The sequence below is a fragment of the Bombus affinis genome, unplaced genomic scaffold (assembly GCF_024516045.1).
Source record: "Bombus affinis isolate iyBomAffi1 unplaced genomic scaffold, iyBomAffi1.2 ctg00000068.1, whole genome shotgun sequence".
In the NCBI taxonomy this organism is placed as follows: Eukaryota; Metazoa; Arthropoda; class Insecta; order Hymenoptera; family Apidae; genus Bombus; species Bombus affinis.
In genome coordinates this window covers 947384-970762 of record NW_026108822.1, presented here as the reverse complement: position 1 = coordinate 970762, position 23379 = coordinate 947384, and the positions used below count along the sequence as shown (strand labels likewise).

Sequence of the window (23379 nt, the reverse complement as noted above, 5' to 3'; positions counted from 1 at the left end):
TACAACCCGTAAAACAAAAAGAATCCCTATCCTACAGGAACTCTAGGGAGTTTACACCGCCCCTCGAATGGGGAGTGAAACAGATTCCCTTCAGATCCCCGATTACCGTTATCCACTTCATATATGGAGTTTGAAATCCTTCTTAGAATTATGAAAGGTCCTTTCCTAATTTCTTCCAGCTTATTTCTATTCATTTTTTTTCCGTTATGGGTGAAGACCATATCACCGATTTTAAATTCGTGTTCTCTTCATTTTTTATCGTATTTTTGTTTGTTGATTTCGAAATTTCTTGTTGAGTTTTTGAATGCTTCTTCTCTGTCTCTTTTTAGGTTTATCTTATTCACCATTATTTCCTTAGGGACGATTTCAATCATTTTTCCATTCAGTAAATGATTTGGGGCAAACCCCGTTACACTGTGTCTGGTGTTATTGTTTTCTTCTACGCTTTCTTCTGTGATTTTTGTCCAGTTTCTCTTATTTTTGTCTGAATTACATCTGATCCTGTTTACTAATGTTTGATTTACCCTTTTGTTCAGTCCATTGGAGGATGGGCAGTCTGTCGAGGTGAAAATTAATTTAATGTTCCTTTTCCTCCTATACTCTTGAATTTCTTTGGATGTCATTACTGGGTATCGGTCTGCAAGGATAATTTTTATGGAATCAGTTTCTCCTGTCGAGTCTATAAGTTTTATGATATCTTCTGTGTGTTGTGTTTTCGATGTGGACATAAAAACAGCCCTTGAAAAATGATCGATGAGTATGTGCATGTATTTCTTTGGTGAGTTGTTATTGGGTGAAATCGACCTGGGAAATTCAGTGCTTCATAAATCACACAAGGTTGTTTCTTGGGCTGTGGCTCTGGCTTTCTGTCCAATCTTGCGTTACTCCCTTGTGTTTTTTTTCCCTTCGTCTGATATTGCCCCAAGAATCCGATTAATTCATTTGTTGATTGTACTGTTTCTTTATCCATTTTATCTTGAATGTGTATGGGTAATCCAATAACAATTAGATTTATCCCTGTCTCTTCAGAAGTCTTCCTCCTTACTTCCAATATTAATCATTCCTTTTTTATGGCATATTCAGTGAATGAACCTGAAATGTATTTAAAGTTATAAGCGTATCGTACTGCAGACCAACCTTTATTGCCAGAGGCTTTTTGAACTGCCACCTTCCAATTTTCCCAGTTGTATTCTTCATCCTTCAGCAGATTTGTCTGGTACCATTCTGATGCTGTTTTTCCCAAATATTTCTTCAAATTCTTGATCCTTTTTTCATCAGTTTGGATTTTGTATTTTTGGTATTCGGTTTCATACTCATATTAGAGTATGGAAGGGATGCGTATGTGAAATATGAATATTTCATACTCCAATCTGTGGCTTTTTGCGTTCCATCAAATTGTTTTATGACAAAGTCTGTGCCTTCTCTCTCATGCATGTTTTGTTTCTGGAAGATCTCTAATAATGTTTCTGTTTGAAGATTGGGCTTTTCGATTTCGGTCTTTATTTTCCTTGTGGGGATGATCTCCGATTCTTCTAAGTAAATATCTCGAAACACGAAGTTTAAACTTGTACCGATGTATGACGCTGCCGTTGCGTCATCCATCGTGAGTGCAATGTTTCTGTAATGGCTTACCTTGGTTAAGTTGTTTGCGGCTTTCTTCACTATCGATAAACTGAATAACCGCGGATGATGATCTCTTGCTTGATATTCTGGAGGAAAGACATCACATACTTCATCTTCTGGTTTTCTTATGAATTCTTATGGATTCTATTTTCTCCCCATTGCGTTCTCGTTCACGGCGATACGTAGCTTCACTTTTAACGGCATGGCGTAGTGAAAATCGATTTGTAAGATGGTAATTTGGTGATAATTCAGGATCGATTCTGTAGTCTGAAAATCGAGTTTTTATTATGAAGTAAATAATAAAATACAAAAATAAACGACAATTAATATGCGTTTATAACAATAAATAACAATAATTATATAAACGGGAAATAACAAGTCTTTAGTACAATGTTTACCTGAAAATCGAGAATCGATTTTCAACGTCCTGAGCTACCGATCTTTCTTCTTCAGTCTTTAAAATCTTAAATAACTATTCCGTAACCTTGTTTGTCTCTAATGTAACTCTCTGTCCGTCCGTTCGGGAAAAACGTGCTTCTTAAAATGGTCGTCCGTAAAACAAGGGAAGATCGGTCTGTCCGTGAAACACAGCCTGTCGTGCTACCCGCGAAACAAAAAGAATCCCTATCCTACATGAAATCTAGGGAGCTTGCATATATATATGTATCCTTTTAAAATTCTAAAAAATTATACAGATTCATAAAAATATAGTTAAAGACTTTGTAATATAGCGGTTTTTAAATAAATATATATAGTTTTTAAATAAATGTTAAATTTCTTCCGACTATTCGTATCACATTACGATTATGCTCTTTTAGTTCTATAGCTTACGAAGTTAGTTTAGAAGTCGAGGCTTACCTCACAGGCTTACACAAAAGTATTGGTTGAAGTTTTCCTATCAAAAAAAAAAAAAAAAAAAGTAAAAAAAAGGAAAAAGTTGTAATCGCTTTAATCCGCAGGTTGTAGTTAACACGTTTGTGTTTCGATTTAAAAGTTAATTCAATTAATCCATAATATCGAAATGTTGCTAACTGTTATTTTATATTTTTTTTATATTATTTGATATTTAATCGTTTGATGAATACCATAGATATCTGATATTTAATCATTTAGATGAATTTCATAGATATGTAATATTTCATCGTTAGATGCGTTCCATCAAAGTTTAATATTCATCTGCCCACGTTCTCTAAGGGAAGATTTGATATAAAATAATTTTCATAACGTTTTAAGACATTTATAAAATGATTACGTAACACTTTATGTTAATTTGGAAATTTAAATAAATTAGAGAATTATCAATACCATTCGTTGTTATAACGATGCTTAATAACTCGGAATACAAACAGCTTTCAAGTAATCGGATAAAATTTATTATGCTGCCAAAATAAAAGTATGATTTATACAAGGTAAAATCTCCTTTGTAAGTAGTGTGATGCTTGCAATGTCAGGCACACGAAGTATACGCGCATATTATATCACGTAATTTCAGCTTTATTCCATCTCTTAATCGCTTGGTTTGAAGAAGCCGTAAGTAAGAAGCGAAGCCATAGCGTAAAATAGTTTTATTAAACTTGTAAACAGATATAAGAAATATAGTCGTAGTATCCAACTGCAAGTTCAAATGAGAAAAATAACGTTCGGGAAAATTTGTGACATGGTGAGAAATTTTATACTCATATCCTAAATTGATAACATATATATTATTTGTAGAAAATTATATTTATTTGTATATATGTAAACATAATATCTATTAATGAAAAAGTTAATTAAGAAATATCCTATTATTATTACTATTCGTATCTATTATTTTTCATTTAATAAAAAACTAGTGTACACCAACTCATGTTCATTCTACTGATCTTATTTTTACGGTTCGAAATATATATATCGAATTTCGATTTTCCATCGTGTTTCGCTTATGATTCATAAATATTAATTAGCATGCGATTAATTGGTGTTATAATTCAGAATGTTCGATATTCATTTACATTTATATTACTTTCACGTTATAGTTCAATATTTAACGTTGGTTAAATATTTTATTATTTGAAAGACTTGTGTCTATACTTCATATGCGACAAAAATTGAGAATTATTCACGTTTTTTAATTTAACGATCCTACTTTTATTTCAATTATATCTCGATTCTTAAACTTTCATTTATTCGCGTCAAAATTAAATCCTAAGCTTCAATCCTACGCTTCCCTATGTAAAAACCTTTTAATCCTTATTTTTCGAATAGTTTGCGAGAATTGATCTTCGCGCAAGAATTAACGCCACTCAAGTACTAATTGATTCCATCTCCAGAGCGCTTAAGTGACATTCGATTGTCGCTTGAGTAGTTCTTATCCTCGCTGTAAAATACGACAGAATTTCGATTCCTCGATCATTAATTACATTATGAGGCTACTTTCTCACGCTTTTCTATTCCACGCCGTGATTCCGCTCGCCTAACTACTCTTTCGTTATAGCGCCGATCAGACTTTCAACAAGGTCACGATTAATCTCGATAATGAAATTTCCATCACTATCGCAATAAAAAAGATTATTCTACGTTAAGCTATATCTTCTTTTTTTAATTGACAGAATGCATCGATACGTTGATCGCCACGTGAATTTTATAGATTTTGGCCAATAGATCGAATAGAAACACAGAGTGTGATTCTACGTGAAAAATAAGAAAGATAGGAAAAACACCTGGTATGATTTATTACAATTAATTTTTTTTCATCCGAGGATCGAAATTGAGGATTTAACCGGTGTACTGAAATTTTTACAAATTTTATTCCACATTTTCCACTCGGTTTTTCACGTAGAATCAGTAATTGCTCGCTTCTGCCGCAATATTTTTCAGCCCATTTACATTATTAAAAGAAACGTTTTACTTGTCCAAGGTATTGTATTACATTCGCGCACTCTTCTCCGACAACGTTACCTAATTCCTTCATATCGTCGGAAATTCCTTGGCCCATTTTTCGCGTTTCATTCGTTGGAAACTTGCGTTAATTTGTTCGCCAACTGGAAGTTACATAAGTCCGTCGATTTTTATTTCCACGAACTGTTAGAATAGGATAAAATTTTGTTGCCATAAATTGTATTTAACGCGGAGTTATCAACCACGAGCTATTGTATAAAGCTTATTACTTATTGTATAGAACTTTTACTATATCGTAGATCAATAACGTACTAAGATTATGAAAATTTATGATTTATTTATGACTTATTTATGACTTATTATTTATTATTATAATATTAAGACTTATGTACGCGACTCGAATATTTATGTATTCTCCTTCAATATCCTTAATCCCTTCGATATGACGTATAAAATTTACAAATTGCCATTTTAACACAATTCAAATATAGTTCGCGTGGACTACACGCGAACGATGTGGTTTCGAATTTATTAACTAAGCGTTATACGTTCCTCAATGTGGACATTACTTATGTACATGGAATGTACGATTATAGTTAGAAACGTGGCTGAAAATACAGATTTGTTAATGCTATAAGTTACAGTTGCACAATGATGAGTCATAGCAGAAGAGATTACCATAACTTCGAATATAACTTTTATCGTTACAATTCTATGTTAACGTTGTATTTGCATCTGACAGTTTGTTGAATTGCGTAATATCACGAAGATGGCGAACTAAGTTTAACTTGGTTTAAGAATATAAGTTTAACGATAAGTGAAATCTACCAGTTTCTTCTCTTTTTTCTTCTTTTTTTCTTTTTATTTTGCTTATTTCCTTATTTCGTGAGTTTCGTATAATTCTCATCTATCCAGGAATAATTTAAATGTAGAAAACAATTCAACGAAATGAGAAATATACGTTTGTTTCATGTGCGATTAAAAAATTGCATCCGACGAATTTAATATATCAATTAATAAGTATTATATTTGTTTGGAATGTTATTTCTGCAAAATTGTTTAGAATTGTTCTTTGGATATTTAATAATACGTATCTTGTAAGTTAACGAAGATACTCGCGATTTGTTGTTGTTTTTTTTTTTTTTTTTTTTTTATTCATTAATGTAACTATTACATACTGCTGTGTCCGCTAAAATAAGTTCAGATATTATGGAGGTTTCAAATACGTAACGACAAGAAGATATTGTGCCTGGAAAATAGTAGTAAATGTTGAATATGTCGATGTTAAAACGTCTTTAATATATTCGGTATAAATATATCGAATTTAATTTATTTTCAAATTACATTATTATTTAATGCTCGCGATTAACAACCATTTCCAATTACATATTTAATGATGCATCTATTATCAGAACTTATTAAAACATCGCATCTCATCGAAGATCACGTTATTCTGTGATTGTTTCGTACTCGCTACGTTTTATGTACGTACACGTAATGAGAATTAAAATTTATCGAAGGAGGAGCTGCGGTCTGCGAATAATTTTTTAACAAAAGCGAAAAAAAGAATCGTGTTAAATCTAACTAAGTATCTCTGTCTGTTGTTACAAATATTACGTTAAAATTGTGTACGAGACGAATAAATCGTAGAGAAATAGGGAATCGAAGAGGCAATTATGGCATAGAAATTAACAGGAAAAAATAATCTTATCTGTTAATTTTTATAGGATAGTTTGCTTTTTAATTTTTATCTATAGGCATAAGAGTAACCATTAGAAATACTTATAGAAATTTAATGGAATTTTCTGTTAAAATTACATCTACCTTGATTGAAGGAAATTTTAATTAATTTCATTCTTAAAACTCAACGAATCAAAGTAAATGCTTAACATTCGTCATACATTAATTGAATTCGCTAAAATTGATGTACCAAATACATTTCACCATGATGAAAATGTTTTAACGTTTGCATCGATATAATAGCGTTTGTACTGGTGTATTTATCGATGATATGTTTACTTGAAATACGTGAAAACAAAGTATAGCTACAAAAGGCTGTTTAAAAACAGAATGTAAATTATTGAACGTACTTTCGTACTGTGACGATAAATCGTGGGGATTGTTAATGAATTATTATGCACTCGGTAATAAAATACGCTTGCAAAATACAACATCTTTTTGCATGGAAGCTTTGATATTAATATTAAATATGCAAACAGGATATACAGCGTGATGAAGCGTAGTTTGCTTATTACTTTATAGAATGTTATAAACGTTAACTTCATATAGTTTAAGAAAATTATCACGGGATACACGTCACGTTGCACATGGAACATTTGCGGTGACATTTCAAAGGCTGATTAACAGAATGTTATTATTGTGCCGTAGAGAAATACGATTAGTGCGCGGAATTTACTCGAAACTATAGTAGAAAAATGGTAATACGGCGTTTATTTAATTAGAATTTCATTTTACGTTTTAATCATTCTTAAGCAACCTTTCTCTTCTATATTTGTAAAAGAGGAAACGAACACCTCGCTTTTTTTCTTCTGGTAACTTCAATCTTGTAATTTTGCTAATAACTTAACGTTATAATAACTAAGATTAATATATTGTATAATAAAAATCCGTAATTCTTTCGAAGATTGACGTTATGTAAGGGTAAAGCTGTAAGTAAACGTTGGTTTATAGATATGAACGTTAACGGTATAGCAAACGTTTATTAAAGTAATAACGCAAATAATAAATGAAACGTTTCCTTAAAAATGAAAGCATGCGTTGATCGAATGCAGTTGATTGTTACGTTTGACAGCCTATAAAATTTTTCTGAGAGTCGTGTTAAATAATGAACGTAAAAAATATTACTTTTTGCATGATTTATCATTAAACATGTTTGTTTAATAGAGCGAGTAAAACAGTCCCGGAAGGATTTGAGTTCTCATCGACCCTTTTTTCCCAGAAATTACGCTCTAGGTGCAACAATTTCAACAATTTTCAGCAGTTGCCAAAATTATTTTAATACAACTTTCAGCTGAAAAATTGTAAGAAATTGTTAGAATTTAATATTAGGAAAAAACGTAATATCGATGTTAAAAGAATTTATAAAGCGACACAGAAAGGACTTATTAATTTCTCGAAGGCAATTGAAAAGAAAAGCATGTTTCTGTTTTTGGGAAGCTTTTAAAGTCAGGTGTTCCATATTAAGTGCAATTAACTTGCAAATATTTATATTTGCGCAGTTCCTTCATTTTGAAATATTCGCAAAATTTGCTGCATATTTCGTGTTCGTTCCATCTTCCGAAATGAAAATAAAAATTTTTATTCAATGTCTGAATATATTTCATTATATTCCATCTTTCTCATGATTGAAAGTTTCTTCTTCTTTTTAATAATTATATCGTAGCAAATACACAAAGATATTCATATTCATACACAAAGATATAGATATTCATACACACAAATCATAAGATATTCATACACAAACATATTCAAGATATATATAGATAAGATTTATTTCATCCTCTACGTTTCCTAAACGTTTCATGGACTTTTGCATTTTTAAAATTCCCACAAATGCACGAACATCCGCGATCTAATAATCTAACGATGAGTCCGCTATTTCGGAAGATATTTCTATATTTTGGGTAAATCGTTGCTTTGTAATATTTGACATAAGAGAAGCTCGTTAACGAACGCGTAATGTCAGATATCCACGTTTACCGCGACTCTTTCAGGAGAAGAACTTTGCAGCTAGGAGAGTTTTAAGGAACTTTTAATTTAGAAAAATTTTAAAGAACGACCGTAACATGTATATTCCGACGCAAATGTCGTTCCTGATAGGAGAATCACACAGTCGAGTTCAGCAATCGAATCGATGTTCAACAGATGCGAGGGCAGAAGCAGACGAAGAATAAAGAGAGAATAAACACGCACTCGTTAAATCAGCGCAACGAGTAAAGTAGATCTAGCCATTATTCCGTTCTGAAAAGGAAGACGAATGGAAGAGGAAAGGAAGGTTCAAAAGAGCATCGTTCGCTTTGATTATTGACACACGCTCACGCTAATAACGGTCATTGAAAGGCGAACGGAGAATGAGAATTATTGAAACTTGGAAATATCGAAAGCTTGAAGCTTCGCTAATTAAGAGAAGTCAACTGTCATAAACATCGATGAAGATCCTATCGACGGAAAGTTAGGAAATTTAATCTTTTCCCTTTACGTTTGACTCGAACGCGAACAGTTTGATCTGTTTCTCGTTTGAGGAACGACCTAACGAGTATACAGAGTCTTTCGCGTACATTACTCGTCGGAAGTTTCGAGTCATTGCGCGTTTCATCAAATTTTGCAGAATTTAAAGAATCGAAGACTTCGCTTTGATAAATTTTTAATTAAAGAAACGTATAGTCGAGTGCAGGCGATTATTGCTGATAACTGCAACATTTATTTTAGTAACGAAATTGACAGGAGATTTGGCATAATCATGTAGATAATACAGGAAAAGTATTTTAAGCTTTCCATATACGAGGGAGAAAAAGTTTAATTATTTATATCGTAAAGTGGCGTCAGGGAAAACCCGTGTCTTATTTCGTGAATCTGAGTCTTCTATCGGGTAAACATTCCTCTTTAATAAAATCTATAACGTGTTAGAACGATACAACAATTTTAGTTATTCCGTAGAGTATTACGACAACAGTCTTAGACCATTTGCATGATGATCAGGATCTCATGGTCAAGCAGAGAAGTAAGTGTCACAGTGTAAAAGAAAAATAGTATCGGTGCATGACGTAGGGATGATGTACGGTGGTAAAGCGAAAGCTGAAGGACATTCGAATAAAAAGAAATAATAAAAAGAAAATAGTTATCGGTTATACAATGTGAACAAAATAACGTACGTGTTTAGAGCAACGACGTTGCCTACTACAGTTGTACGGTAACGAGCCTTTAGAATTTAAAGCCTGGATATTACTCTCGCGATGCTCGTCGATTATACGATGGACATTTTTCTAATAGTTTACAGTAAAAATATTCCTACGTCCAATAGATTGAATTTCAAGTTGAAAAATAATATTAGAAAAGACTGAAAACTTCACGATTCCTAGGATTACGTGTAACATTGCGTCTGCGGAGCCAGAAAATTGATCCACCGATTGGTCTCAAAGGAAAGTTATTTATAAGTCAAAGAGTATCGTATTGCATCGTTCTTTCTTTATTCGAAGCACTCGGGAACGTTCGCTATAAACATTTCCATTGTATCGCGATCAACGAAGAATGATTCGTTTCGTAACTATAATCGCATTTTCATCCATAATGGACAAGACGAAACAAAGCGAAAGGAAAGTTGTACGTTCTCAATTACTCCTATACGGAACAAAGATCAGAAGTTATAAGTTATAGTCATAAGGGGTGACTTAATTGAAAATTACTTGACATCACGCGTTGCTCGAGAGCGAAGTTACGCGGATGTTTATATCGTCTGGGAGTCCCAGAGCAGCAGTTAAGGGTTAATATCGAGAGCGCAGCGATGGTAAACGTTATAATAATACAAAGTTCCGATATTCTCTAACTCTAACCATTCTACAAATTTCATCTTTAAACGGTATCGTGATCTGGTCCTGGTTTAACCAATTGGCTGTTTTCCACGAGTATACTCGTCACGAAGAGATGGCAGTATTTTACGTTACGACGAGCCCCGTCAGTACTAAATTGAAAAATAAAACAGTCGTTTCGTAACAACTTAATTCTATATTATAACAGCCACCCGTACTCCGTGTTCGACGAGTATACTCGCCATCGCTTACTGTTCGCGACACACTTTTAGGTACACGCTTTTCAAAGAGGTCGCAACCGCTAACTACTAAACTTTTTTATTCTGACATTGAAATTTAACAAGAATAAATCAATATTAGCGGCAATTTCAGTTCTATCCTTGGCACGTAAATACAATATAATTTACCTTTAACGAAAATGAATGCAATTATTCGTAATTATTCGCGATACTATTTACTTATATATTTTCCTATGTTGTCTTACGTATCTGTTATTTGTAATAGATGAGATCGAACGAGAAATATTAGAGGATCAGCAGCAGGGTTAATTTATCAGTGTAAAAATATGCGCAAACTTCCACGATCCAGTTATAACACGCGATATAATTCGCTATTTGCTTAGCTCGCTTCGCCAACTGCCAACCTCGCTATCTTTGTCCATGAGGATCTATTAAGATTATCATTTTAATTACACGTTGGTCGATCGAACGGCCAACGAGAAACGCGGCCGACAATTTTGATTAAATAGCCGCTAGCGTTACCGAGAACACGGCTCGTGTAAAACAATTTCGTCAGACAATTTTGGTTATCGGATTTGTTCGGCGAGACGCGCAAACAAACCGGCTTTCACCTCGTCAAAGGCTACGTTTCACGCGAAACTCGCGCCAGTTACAGCGTTAACTTCCTTTGTAGTATTCATGGTGAAATCGCCAATTCATTTCCACCGTCTAACGAGAAAGACGAAACGGACGTATTCTCGGTGAACGCTTCCCTTTCGCGTCTCTCCCGTTCTTCGCATCGCTCTGCTTCAACGCAGTACAACCAGCCAGCTCTCTCGTTCGACAGCTGACAAATTGCCTGCGTAACTTGTTTGCCGCGACCGCGAGAACTATGTTTTAAGTCGAATGATCGTCAGATGTTACGAACAATTGGAAATTATCTTCATTTCCCATATCGCTGGCCGATGCTCACGATCTGTTCAGTTTGGAAAACATGGAACAGCTCGCTGGACGATTAGTTTGAATTTTACGGAATCGCGTTTGAGGTGGAATATGCCGAGATCGTTGATGTTCGACTGCTCCCACGAATACTCTGGTGTCTGTACGTTTTATCAGTCGAACCTAACATTTCTCAGTGACGGATAAGTTTCTTTTTAAAAAATCTACACATTCTTTTCTCTGTTCGATAGAATAGAATTCCGATAAATAAGAATTTGGTATGAAACTAACAACGTTCCAGTCGTACAGAAAGAAAATAGAATTTAATTAAAAAGGTGGGAGGTGGTGTAAGAATCGGCGATAGAATTCATCAAGAGTACGTGACGTTGGAAAAGCTACAGTCACAGATGTTAGAAAATGGAAACGTGATATTGAGAATTATGTAAAGCACGTGGATTGCTCGAATGATGGGGTAACTGTGGGGAAACCTTAAATACACTGATGTAATGGGATGGTTTCGTTGTGATAAAGACGATAATAACGACGATTTTATACAAATGGAAACAGCCAGCTAAAACGATAATGGAGAGGCACTTTCCCATGCCGAAGCACCCACGCCACTCGAAAAAGGGGCTTCGATCGTACAAAATTCACCGCGCAAAAGCTCCCAGGTACAGAGAAAATGTAATTTTACGCAGTTATTTCTACCGAAAGAATCGTGTGACGTGGTGCTTAAAAAGATATGGAATGTATAAATATTCAAAAAATCAATTTTATAAAATTAAATCTATCGATCCATTAATAGGATTAAAAGAAAGGAATACATCCGAAATGTACACAAAATTGAAGGAAAGGAAGATTTGTATAAAAATTGTAATAATACGATGCAGCAATTTCACGATACCATTTAATTAAAGTGGGTGTATATTTTTTTGAGAGCATTCTCTGTACATCAGAAATATATTACGAAATAGAAATATGTTATTACTGGTTTTCCGATGAGAATCCGAAGTGTATCAAACATTTAATCGGCGTAGATATTTATCGACGCAACAGTTGCAATTTCACAGATACAAATATCTTGCGAGTTCTCTCATCGTCGTAATTTGTATCTCCTTTATATACATCGTCTGTCTGAATATTCTTTCTAATATTCTAATTGGACTGTAGATTTTGATGCAAATTCATATTTTTGAGAATATGATTGAAAAAAAAAAGAGAAGTAAAGAGTATTTTGTATATTTTATATTTTCTTTCGTATCACGTGCATTTTGTACAATTTTATTGAAATTGGATTACAAGAGCCAAGCAAATCGAACATCAAACGGACTACGCGTCGTGTGTTACTTTATAGGAAAATCACGACAATGTCTGTAACATTCGTAGTATTTTACGATCCTATCTACGATAGCAATTAAAAGTTCATCAAACAGATGATTACATCACGTACAAGCCATTTGAAAGTCAAATTGTTCCATTTTCCGAAAATTTATTCTTTCTAACTTTTTAAGGGTATTGTACATCGTGGCTTATTAACATACTAAATAATAATTGACTGTTCGAATAGTTTGATGATTTTTGGAAAGTACGTGTCCCTGGTAAATATAACTTCTATGCACACTTCCAAATCCGTTTGAAATTTCACCGATACGATCAAGTTAGGCGTGTCTCGCTACAGTGCTGCTATGATCATTTCGAAATGCTTCGTATATCATATACGCAAAAAGTTTCCAGCAACGTTGAAACAGCTTCGCGAGCCACGTGTAATTTATTTATAAAAGATTTTTGCAACTGTCGAGACATCTTGGTATCTGTTAATAATCATTGAGATATCATTGCAATCAAGTAATTGCACTGTATCATACGCGATAACGAAGTTACTCGATTATTCGAATGGTATGTACTGGGATTAGTTTCGATGGATGTTTGAATGATGACGGAATATTTGGCCAGCATAAGGACTGATCCCTTCCATATCGATCGCGTTTATCGATATTTGATAAAGAGGTCGTTTGCAAATTACATTTACCGTCTACTGTTGCTCACGAAATTATTCCAACTCTGATACGTGCTTCTTTATAAATATATCGCGTGTGTACGTGTATGTTACATATTATATTACATATCGCATATTACATATTATATTGTATTTTAAGTAACAAGATATTTAGTGCGAGTGTATATTTCGCAGAGATTCCAAAAGTGATTAAACAGTCAATTATCCATCACATCGATGCATCTCAATGTTCAATGGGACAGTATTTCGCGTCTATAACATGTTGAAGATAGCTCTTTATGGTGTATCTCGTGGAGGAAATTAATTTCACGAAATTAATTAAACAGTCAATTATCTGTTGTACCGATACGTCTTGATATTCAATGGAATAATTTTTGATATTTATTGTACGCTCAAAATACCTATCTATACTATGTACTATTTTTCCCCCCAAATATTCGCCACAACTATTTTCTGCCTTTTACATTTGCACTTTCAGGATGATTTCAAATTCTACCAATGTGATCTGGATAGTCGTGTTTCGTTACAAAACGAACAAAATCCCGAAGTCTCGTGTAACGGGCTATAGGAGGCGTTGGTGCGTTCTTTAAAACAGAATAACTTTTCAAAAATTGAGTCAAACAATTTGTTTCTTTCCTTTTTTCTTTTTTTTTTTTTTTTTTTTTACGAGTTAGAAGAATTGGAAAGATTAACAATAGGTGACGTGTAAAGAAATGTTGAAAGAAGTACAATTAGTCGGAATAGCGAAGAAGAAAGTAAAGGTAGCTTTTTACAACTTTTCTAGCTGGACCTGTAACGAAGATTTAAATAACACATTTCGAAGATTTCCTCTAACTCGTCGAGCAAAATTCAAATGGTTCGGTCCACAGTTGCAGACGAGTTATTTCGTTCGAATGAACGTACGAAACGAAAGATATTTTTACGGCGAGTGTCGGACTATTTTAGCTTTCGAGGCATTGTAAGTTGAATTTTAGTTGCGGTGTCGACAAATCATTGATTCAGTGACAGTGAATTTTCTTTTTTCTGGGTGTGATGCGAATGCGCAGAAACTTTGACGTCAAACGTTCCCGCTGAACGAACAGGACCTTCCGGCTGCCATGGATATTGATTTTCCTTGGGCTTCAAGGTTTCTGGAGCAGCTGTACCCATCCAGCGCAGACTCCGGCTATTCTCAATATGGCTGCCTATTGTACCCAAATCCGCTCGTTTTGCGTCGCAACGCGCTCGCCGCCATACACCAGCATGCGATCAATGCGCCAATGACATCAGCCGAATTTATTTTCGAATGTGACGCGCTAGACGTTATCAACATGGCCGATACATGTACCCTGTCACGTACTTCCTGATCGTCGTGTCTATCTCCATGGTCGTAAGCATCAATGGTAAGCCTCGCATTTCACTCGCTTTGTCGGGCTGCTTAAACCTTCGCCTCTTTAATTCGACGCGTTTCTCACACGTTTCGCCACGAATCAAATTACATTTTTCTGAAATTAAAAATTCGCCGATACGCGTTGTCCATCTTCGGTATTTGCGAGAGAAGAAAACGATTCTTGCGCCTTATTCGTCACGCCGATTTTCACGTCGATACGATCGGAATACCAAAGTTGATCGACTCGACAATGTATTGACCAGTTAGCCGTTGCGACTAATGCGACTAAAATGCGTTAGAAAGGACAGAACAACTACTTTGTTCACGCTGTATTATAGTTTTTTCATAATAATTATTTATATCTCTTCATTTGTTCGTTTTACCTGGTCCTGGCTTCCAAATGGTCGAAACGTCTTCAAATTTACGAATATATTTTAGTTTTCGCTGAAATTGCAGTTTAAACAGCAAAAACTGCTTTTTACGCGTGACGAGTATACTCGTCAAGAGTAGGTAACTGGTTAAGACGGAAGATAATTTGCCAGGATAGACAATGGCGGTATTTCGTCTTTGAGAATTTTTAATTTGAGGAATTTTTCTTTCAACAAAGAGCGTTTCTGTAATGGAAAATGGAAGTTTCTGTTTCTTCCCATTTTTCTCTTTCTTTCTCGAGGTTCCTTTCAGTTACATGGCCCTATTTGTTTTACGAGCAAGTTGCGTTTTAGGAGCGTGTTTCGTTGAGGGAGTTTTCACTAGATGTCTGAAGGAACGATGTTTCGTCTATTTATAGCGAAGATCTTTCTCTACATATAAACTGCATATAGAGGAAAGTGCACCTGTTGAAGCCTTCACTCGTAGGTGTTAGCCATTTGTGTTACGAATCGTGTAAACAACGATCATCGTACACGGTGCATTTAATTGACTTTTCTTCCGTGATAAGCTTCGCGATGAATTCTCATTTCGAGGCTACCTTTTTCATTTACCGTCTTGCCTATGTTTCCTATGTATAAAATAAATAATTCATACTGAATACATCTATTTCTATTTTCTCTTTTTCTTTAGATAAGAAGAATATTACAATCAACTTTCACAGAGAATTTTTAACATTAGACCGTCCCAAAAGTGTCTTTTATCTTATAAGGAAATAATAGACGCACAACATTTTTTGTTTTAAATTATTTTATTGAATTACGTTTAATCCATCTTATTCTATTGGAACCAGATGTGAAATAAAACAGTATAATTTTTAACTTCATGAAATATACATAGAATATTTCGTGGATATCGAATCTGCAGTCTTGCGTAGATCCAATTGTCGTGTAGATGCAAACGTAGTCGTATACCGTCTGTTTAGTCTTCGGAGATGATCGAATCTGTTAAGAAGCTGAAACTCTAGAGGATTGGTACGATTGATCAAACTTGCGTGGAAGCGTTTTTCCGAACTTGGAAATATCTTTCATAACTGTAGGTATTTTTAAGTACCCGTGTATGATTTCGTTGATTACCTGCCAATGGATAAGGAATACGTTTGCTGCTCTCGGAATACGTTTAATTGAAATAAATCGAAATAAATTTTTCGTAATTTCCGGATACGTTTACGATATTTTGCTTGCCAAGTCTTACCGTCGGACGTATCGCAAGAACAGCAGGAAAATTTGGCGAAATATCGTTAGAGACGCTATTCGACGGAAAAGCTAAACATCCGAAGAATTCCGTTCTAAATAAGAAACCTAAACCGATGTTTCACCTTATTAGACGATTTCCTCGATGATATCCCTTTCCGCAATCTTCCTAGCAATCTTGTCAACGAACGCGACGAAATTTCATCTTACGCATATCGCCGATGTGTCTGTAAATGTCAAGACTAATATCTATTTATTTTTACAAAAATGTACAAAAATCTGACGTTAATGAAAGCACGACACATTTGTTTGAAAAATGAAAGAAAGGAAGAAGTAGAAGGAAGTAATTTCTAAGAAATAAAAGAGAGAAAGATGCGAAGCATTAAAAAGTAGACAACGATTTGCCCAACGTCTTACGTCCGATTCCTACGTCGATTTTAATAATCTTTAGAAATCTAGGATAAATCACGATTTCTATTAATTAATACGTATTTGTCGGTTGATTGTGTCCGATGATCAGGCCAACTGTTAACTACGGAACATCGAACTCACGCAGCGTCGGAACGAGCAAACGATTTATGGTGTCATCAGTGTGATACAATGGAAGATGGAGAGAGATGCGCCAATCTGACCGGAAACTTCACCACTTTCGGGCACAAGTGCACTGGTGATAAAAGGACCTGTATGGTAATGACAAATGATAACAGCGATTCAAACGCTTGTTGATTATACACAGGTCACGCACGTGTTTCAGCAGATGTTTGATATTTTGCTTTGATCGCGTGCTTTTAAAGCAAATAGAATATAGCAAACAGCTAGCTAAAAGCGATATTAGTTATCGTCAACACGAGAGCGAGAGAAGGCTGTTCAAGATAGAGCCACAGTTTCATTTCGTTCATAACGCGATTTTAGTGTTTGGAAATGTTCAATATAGTCGATCAATTCAGTTTCATAATAATTACGTACTTTATTGAAATTGAATCCGCTTTATAGGAACATATGTACATGGTGTACACATTTGAGGGAATATGCAAATGCAATTTTTTATTTGTTCTTCTTATTTATTGGTAATTAACAATGATATTGGATATGATATAATTGTACAGTTTGCACATACACGGCAAAAATTTTACGAAATCCGTAATCGATATTAACCGACCGAATTAACCATGAACGAGCCGTATTCTCTGGAAATGATGCGAGATATTCTGGAAAATTGATATTCCCTTGACTAAAAATATGTTACGTTCACACTCACTCGTGTTCGTTACAAGTTCCAATGTGAAATGTCATACAGAGTGAAACAAGGAATTGTTGCAAATATTAATTTAATTTTAGTATCAAGAATCATTCTACGTACATGTAGAATTCTTTCTCATCTTTTCTTTTCAGTCTTCTTTTTTCTCTTTTCGCTCGATACTATCAAGTTCGTGGTTTAATGCCGCCCAAAATGAGCTCGTACTCGGACAAAATTAAAAGAAATACTATATTTTAGCGTACGAGTGTCTCTTGCGATCCGCTAGGACATGTCATATAACGAACATCGTGAAAGTTTAAAATCTGCAAATATTCCTTTCACGTTTGCTTCTTTCTCTTCAGGTAAAGCGATTTTCTTACACTACCAGCACCGAAGATTCAACGTCTAGTCCACAAACTTGGTCGGTGGAGAGAAAGTGTACTAACAAATGCGACTCCGGATGTATAGTGGTCGGTGAACGAACAAAACTCTCCGCTTGCACCACTTGCTGCGAGAAATCGTTTTGCAATATCGGTACCGGTGCTGCGAACGATCTGACGATAAGAGGGATCGATCTGTTTCTAGCTTTAGTATTACAAATTACATTAACAATTATCATGTATCCGTCCTGACATTGCAGACGAAGTAACACACGATCGTGAATCATTTTAGTCGCCGATGAGAATAATTGGTTCTATTAACGCGTTTATACGTACATTGTAACATACACTGTAATATTACACAACAACACGATACATAAGATTTATCGCATTACCAATGAAAATGCTGTTTTCATTTTATAAATGTGTACATGGAGTTTCATTCCTTATGTGTTTCATAATAATATTACGATGAATATTGATTAATAAGTCAATAAAATTACGACGATATCGATAATACGAAGCTCAGAAATAAGGAAATAATAATGATGTTCTCGTTCTAATGATGTCGATAAATCAAAGAACAATTGATAATGTAAAAAGGGGATGTTCTTAAGAATACGATGCTCATAATTATAATAATTACAAATACAATCAAATCTACGAGAATGAGATTTAAAACACTGCTGAGTTATTACTCGATCGTTCAACGAACCAATGTAATTTAAATTGTAAATTTTAGAAAAATTGTTATAGCAATACACTACCAATAAATTGTATAAAGTAACAAACTTTTCTAAAAAAAAAAAAAACTCATTAAAACTCTCGATATAATAATAAATACTTTTTATCGATTTCCATTTTTCCATTATCCTCTACTTAATTCCCAAGGATGTCAATGAGAAACATATTAGGTTGTTCCAAAAGTCTCTGTCTGTTTTATAAGAAAATAATAGATGCACAACATTTTTTCTTTTATATTATTTTATTGAATTTTGTATGATCCGTTTTCTACTAATAGAACAAAATGGATCATAATGTAAAACAAAAAATGATGTGCATCTGTCACTTCCTTATAAAACGAAAGAAACTTTTGAGAAAACCCAATAGAATGGGAATTTTCTCGTGGACACATAACATTAGAAAATTGTACACAACATTGTCGCCAAGGCCGCCACATCTCTATCTCCATCATCGGTCCATCGGATTTGAAGTATGCCGGTCGTGACAAGAGCAACGTTCAAGATGAAATCCTCGGCCCTTGTTAAATCGTCTCGGTCGGGGTCGAACAATGCGTTCGCCAGCATCCTCGTTTCTCGGTGATTGCACATAAAGCTGCCATTATTAGAACTTCAGTGGGCGGTAAGCGCTGGTGCTTTTTCCAGTCTCGCGTTCGCGCTTACTCTTACGCACAATTCGCCGCTGCACTCGCGTGCGTTTCCAGCCGCGTTCATCCCTCCATGTGGCTGCCAGTCGTAGCACGAAGCTCGTTCGTCGCGTTTACTCCACTTTTTTCATCGAAAAATTTTATCCGGAATATCACGTTCGACTCGACGACCGATTAATTATCGTATTTTACTTTTACCGATGGTGCATCATTTTCATGGAAAACGTTTAAATTTCCACGTGGTGCCACGTGGTGGAAAAAATGGCCACCGGTTGCTGCACGACGCTCCTTCGTCGCGTTTATTCCACCTCTTCGGCGAAACGTTCCATCCGGAACGTCGCGATCGACACGAGATCGAAATTAATTATATTCTACTTTCTCCGATGGTGGATCGTTCTTGCGCGAAAGAAAATTAAATTCATACGGCACGTGGTGAATAAATTGGCCACCAGTTGCTGCACGACGCTCCTTCGTCGCGTCTACTCCACTTTTTCGTCGAAACCTTCTGTCCGGGGGTATCGCGATCGACCCGAGATCCGATCGATCGTCTTATCCTTCCGTCCTTTTCGCGAAAGTCGTTCGAATTTCTGTGACGCGCGCGTGGAAAATACTGGCGCGAATCTTCGAGTTGGTGAGAATCTTTGGCTCGAATTTGATGATTCGTTCGTGTGGGAATCGCACGGCGAGGCGTGCGATTGTCGCGATCGCTCTTATCGCTCGCTCCACTTACGTTCCGCTTCGTTCTACCGACTACTAGTTTGCTGCATTCCCGGTTACTTTACTGGTGGTGAATCGTTAATCGACGCGAGTTACCGCCCACGAGTTGGTTACGATACGCAAGTACAGTGGAAAAAGGAGTTTAGCGAAACAGTTTCGTAAAGCTAAACGATTGGACGAATCGAAAGGAATTGGAAGTCGTTCTAAGAATTCTGTTCGAAGACAGCTTTGAGAAGGCGAACGGCGATTGAAAAAAGAAGAAATTGAAAGACGTCGAAGGAAATCGACGAACGTTCGAATTCAACGAGGCAGTTTCGAACGCCTAGAGACGATGATCGAAGGAAATTGAGAAAGATTCGTCTGTATTTTAAGATTCTGTATCAATTTGGTATAAATAGGTCGAGCAAATATTCACGGTTAATCTTTTCGATAAAGCACTACCTACAAAACCACTGCATTCTATGATTTCATTTCATCTCTGGTGTACCGTAGAATCGTTCCTTTCTCCATTATACGATCGATTAAACAACACCCTGTGTATTAAAACCAACGATTCACCTTCGTATTACTTCCGCGCGAGCTACGTGATAAAGCGCGAGACATTGAAAATGTTAGAACGCGAGAGTATCGTCGCATCCGCGTCTATATGACACGGCGTTTCGAAAGCGTTACGAACCGGCGAAATGAAATGAGAATATCGGGTCTGCGAATTAGCTGCTTTCATCGCGATAACTACGTCTGCGAGTGAACGAGCATGCCTGGCGAGTTTTGGGTAGCCAGAAAATCCTATTGAAATTTCGATCAAAGCGCGCGAGACATGACGCGATCGAAACTTCCCAGTTTTCTCCTCGCCACGTGGCTGCTCGGCACGATCGCTACTAAGTCGCGAATGAGCGACTTTCTGCAAAGCTTGCAGGAGTACGAGATCGTTTACCCTCGAGTGATCCCGAATGAGAGCGCGCGGAACAGAAGATCGACCCACGAAGACCGAGAAACTTGGCGCGAGTATCTCCACTAAGAGCCGGTGTTCCTCGAGATCAGCAACTGGACCTTAAGGACCATGGCCAACGATCGATTGATACTGTCGTCGAATTTCACCGTGAATTGGGTGCGTCAGGGTAAAACCAAGTCCGAGCGACGTAACGCCAAGGCGAACTGCGATCTTCGACAAGGCAGCTTGGAAGGAGACGCGAGTTCCTTCGTCGTCGTGACGATATGCGAAGAAGAAGTGTACGCCTTGATGTTGATCGGGCAGAGATCGTTCTTCTTTCAGCCGCTGCCGAGTGGCCAGCATGTGATGTTTCAGCCGAAAAACGAAAAGTGGTGGTCGATCAGGAATAATTCGAGCTTCGTGTCTGTGAATCCGGAAAATCCTGCAGGTGAGAAGGATCGTTATCGCGATGGCTTTTCATCTTTCGTTAGACGGTTGGATGTAGGTGATTGGTTGATCGATTTATCGACTTCCTTGCCAATTATGTTATAAGCTTCTTACTTTGCGATCCGCCGTTAATTGCTTCTTCTATTCTAAAATTGACTCTGATCGTGATACTGTAAGAACTGATAGCGTCGATATTATAATACCATACATAGAGTATGAGAGTAATCGTAGTACAAACGAATATATATATATATATATGTCGGGTCGGCGTTAAGATTTGAGTTAGGATTGAGGGCGTGGAACGAATCCCTATTGGCGCTAGACGTGATCATTATGCAATAAAGGAGATATTTACTAGTGCAAATATGACTATGATGGAATTGGACAAGTAATCGGATAATTAGGTACTCGAGAAGCTAATGACAATGATCCTAGGCTCACTAACGAATCCGCGGTCAAGGGGACGACGGACTCCACTTTTCCTCAGCGTCTAAGTTGTACTCAATGTTAATGCACGAGGCAATCACTACGTATCTGAGAGTTACTTGAATCGTCTTTGAGATCGTACCGGAGAGTGGTTCTCCATCACGGTAACGCTGTCGAGGAAAACTATGATGGGTGTGCCCAAGGGCACGAAATCATCGAATTCGTGGAGAAAAGCCTTCATTCGGAAAGTGAGGGAAATTGGCGTTACTGTTAATTGGTCAATTTCCATGTTGGTGGTTAGGGAAGGGTGCTAGCCGCCCTTATGAGAAAGTTCGAGAAGAGGAAGCGTCGTTGGTGAGAAAAATAGATTTCTCCTATTTTCTCGTAGTTGGAACGAGGACTGTTTGTCGGTTTGAAGGACTTTAGTTAAACAGATCTTAAGATTTATAGCAGGTCCTCGGGCTAGCTGAACATGTACTGTGGAGACGCGTCGACATCTGGTAATCATCTTACTCAAAGAATAGAGTCTGCGTGTGGCGAGCCACGGGACAGAAATTGTTGAAATGCTTACCGTCGTGCCCCGTCCTAAGTATTTCTTTTAAGGAGAGCTATAGGGTTACTTCATGCCTTTGTTAGATAAAACGTTCATCCCTTGACCGCGACTACGTTCGGCGACTGGTTGTCGCCTCGAGCCCGAGCTCACTATCATAAATCTCAAATAAGTACAGTCGAATCGAATGACAACAGTTTCTTAATTCGGCTATGGTGAAATCCAAATTACAATACTAGGGGTCTTCCCAAAGTTCCGAAGGGAAGGTTCCAGTATTCTTTCATCTCCGACATATATATATATATATGTCGGAGATGGAGAGACACCGGAGCCTTCCGTTGAAACCGGGGAAAAACCCCTAATATTGTAGTTTGGATTTCACCATAGCCGTAGTTAAACAATCACCGTCCTTCAGCCCGATTGTAATTGCCTGCAATCTATGAGAATGAGTTTGGGTTCGAGGTGACAACCAGGCACCGAACGTAGCCGCGGTCAAGGGACGAACGTTTTTCTAACAAAGTCATGAAAAAGTCTATAGCCCTTCACAAAAAGAAATAGTTGTAATGGCACTTGACAGTAAGCATACTAACGGTTTCTGTCTTATGGCTCGTCATAAGCAGACCCTATTCTATGGGTAGGTCGATTGCCGGTTGTCGAGACATATTCGCAAAACATCGACCCGTCATAAACCTTAAACCTTGATTAACGAAAATAGGCAAACAGTCTTTTCCGTGAAGGACACTTCCAAAGACTGACTAATTAACAACAACGGCAATTTCCCTCACTCTCTGAACGAAGACTTGTCTCAACGAATATAAAAGACCTTGTGTCGCTAGAGAGTGGAGCAGTTTTTCCTAGACAGTGTCATCGTGAGAGCTTCGAGTACGATTTCATCGACTAAGATATCATTTCGATAGAGTGCTTACTTCGCGGGCTAACTGAGAGTACCACCTAGGCGTTGCCTGCGAGTAAAGAATAAAAGAGTCCCGTGGACTGCGGATTCGTTTCGAACCTAAGGTCATTATCACTCGTGCTACAAGTGCCCAATCCTGTTAATGAGTCTGTGCTAATAAACTCTCCATCGTATCACGGCTAT

At 36.5% G+C, this 23379-nt stretch overlaps 3 protein-coding genes across 3 annotated transcripts in view; 2 read left to right on the top strand and 1 right to left on the bottom strand.

Moving 5' to 3' along the window:
* LOC126926974 (uncharacterized) overlaps positions 1-17783 on the top strand; it is a 118613-nt gene extending 100830 nt beyond the window's left edge. The window contains exon 2 of the transcript XR_007715044.1: positions 16729-17783. The gene's annotated coding sequence lies outside the window, so the exon portion shown is untranslated. The remainder of the gene's footprint in view (positions 1-16728) is intronic.
* The window catches only part of LOC126926987 (A disintegrin and metalloproteinase with thrombospondin motifs 3-like), a 120878-nt gene that overhangs the window by 53533 nt on the left and 43966 nt on the right, over positions 1-23379 (top strand). The window lies entirely within an intron of this gene.
* LOC126926969 (uncharacterized) overlaps positions 1-23379 on the bottom strand; it is an 85502-nt gene that overhangs the window by 48445 nt on the left and 13678 nt on the right. The gene's annotated exons all lie outside the window — the stretch shown is intronic.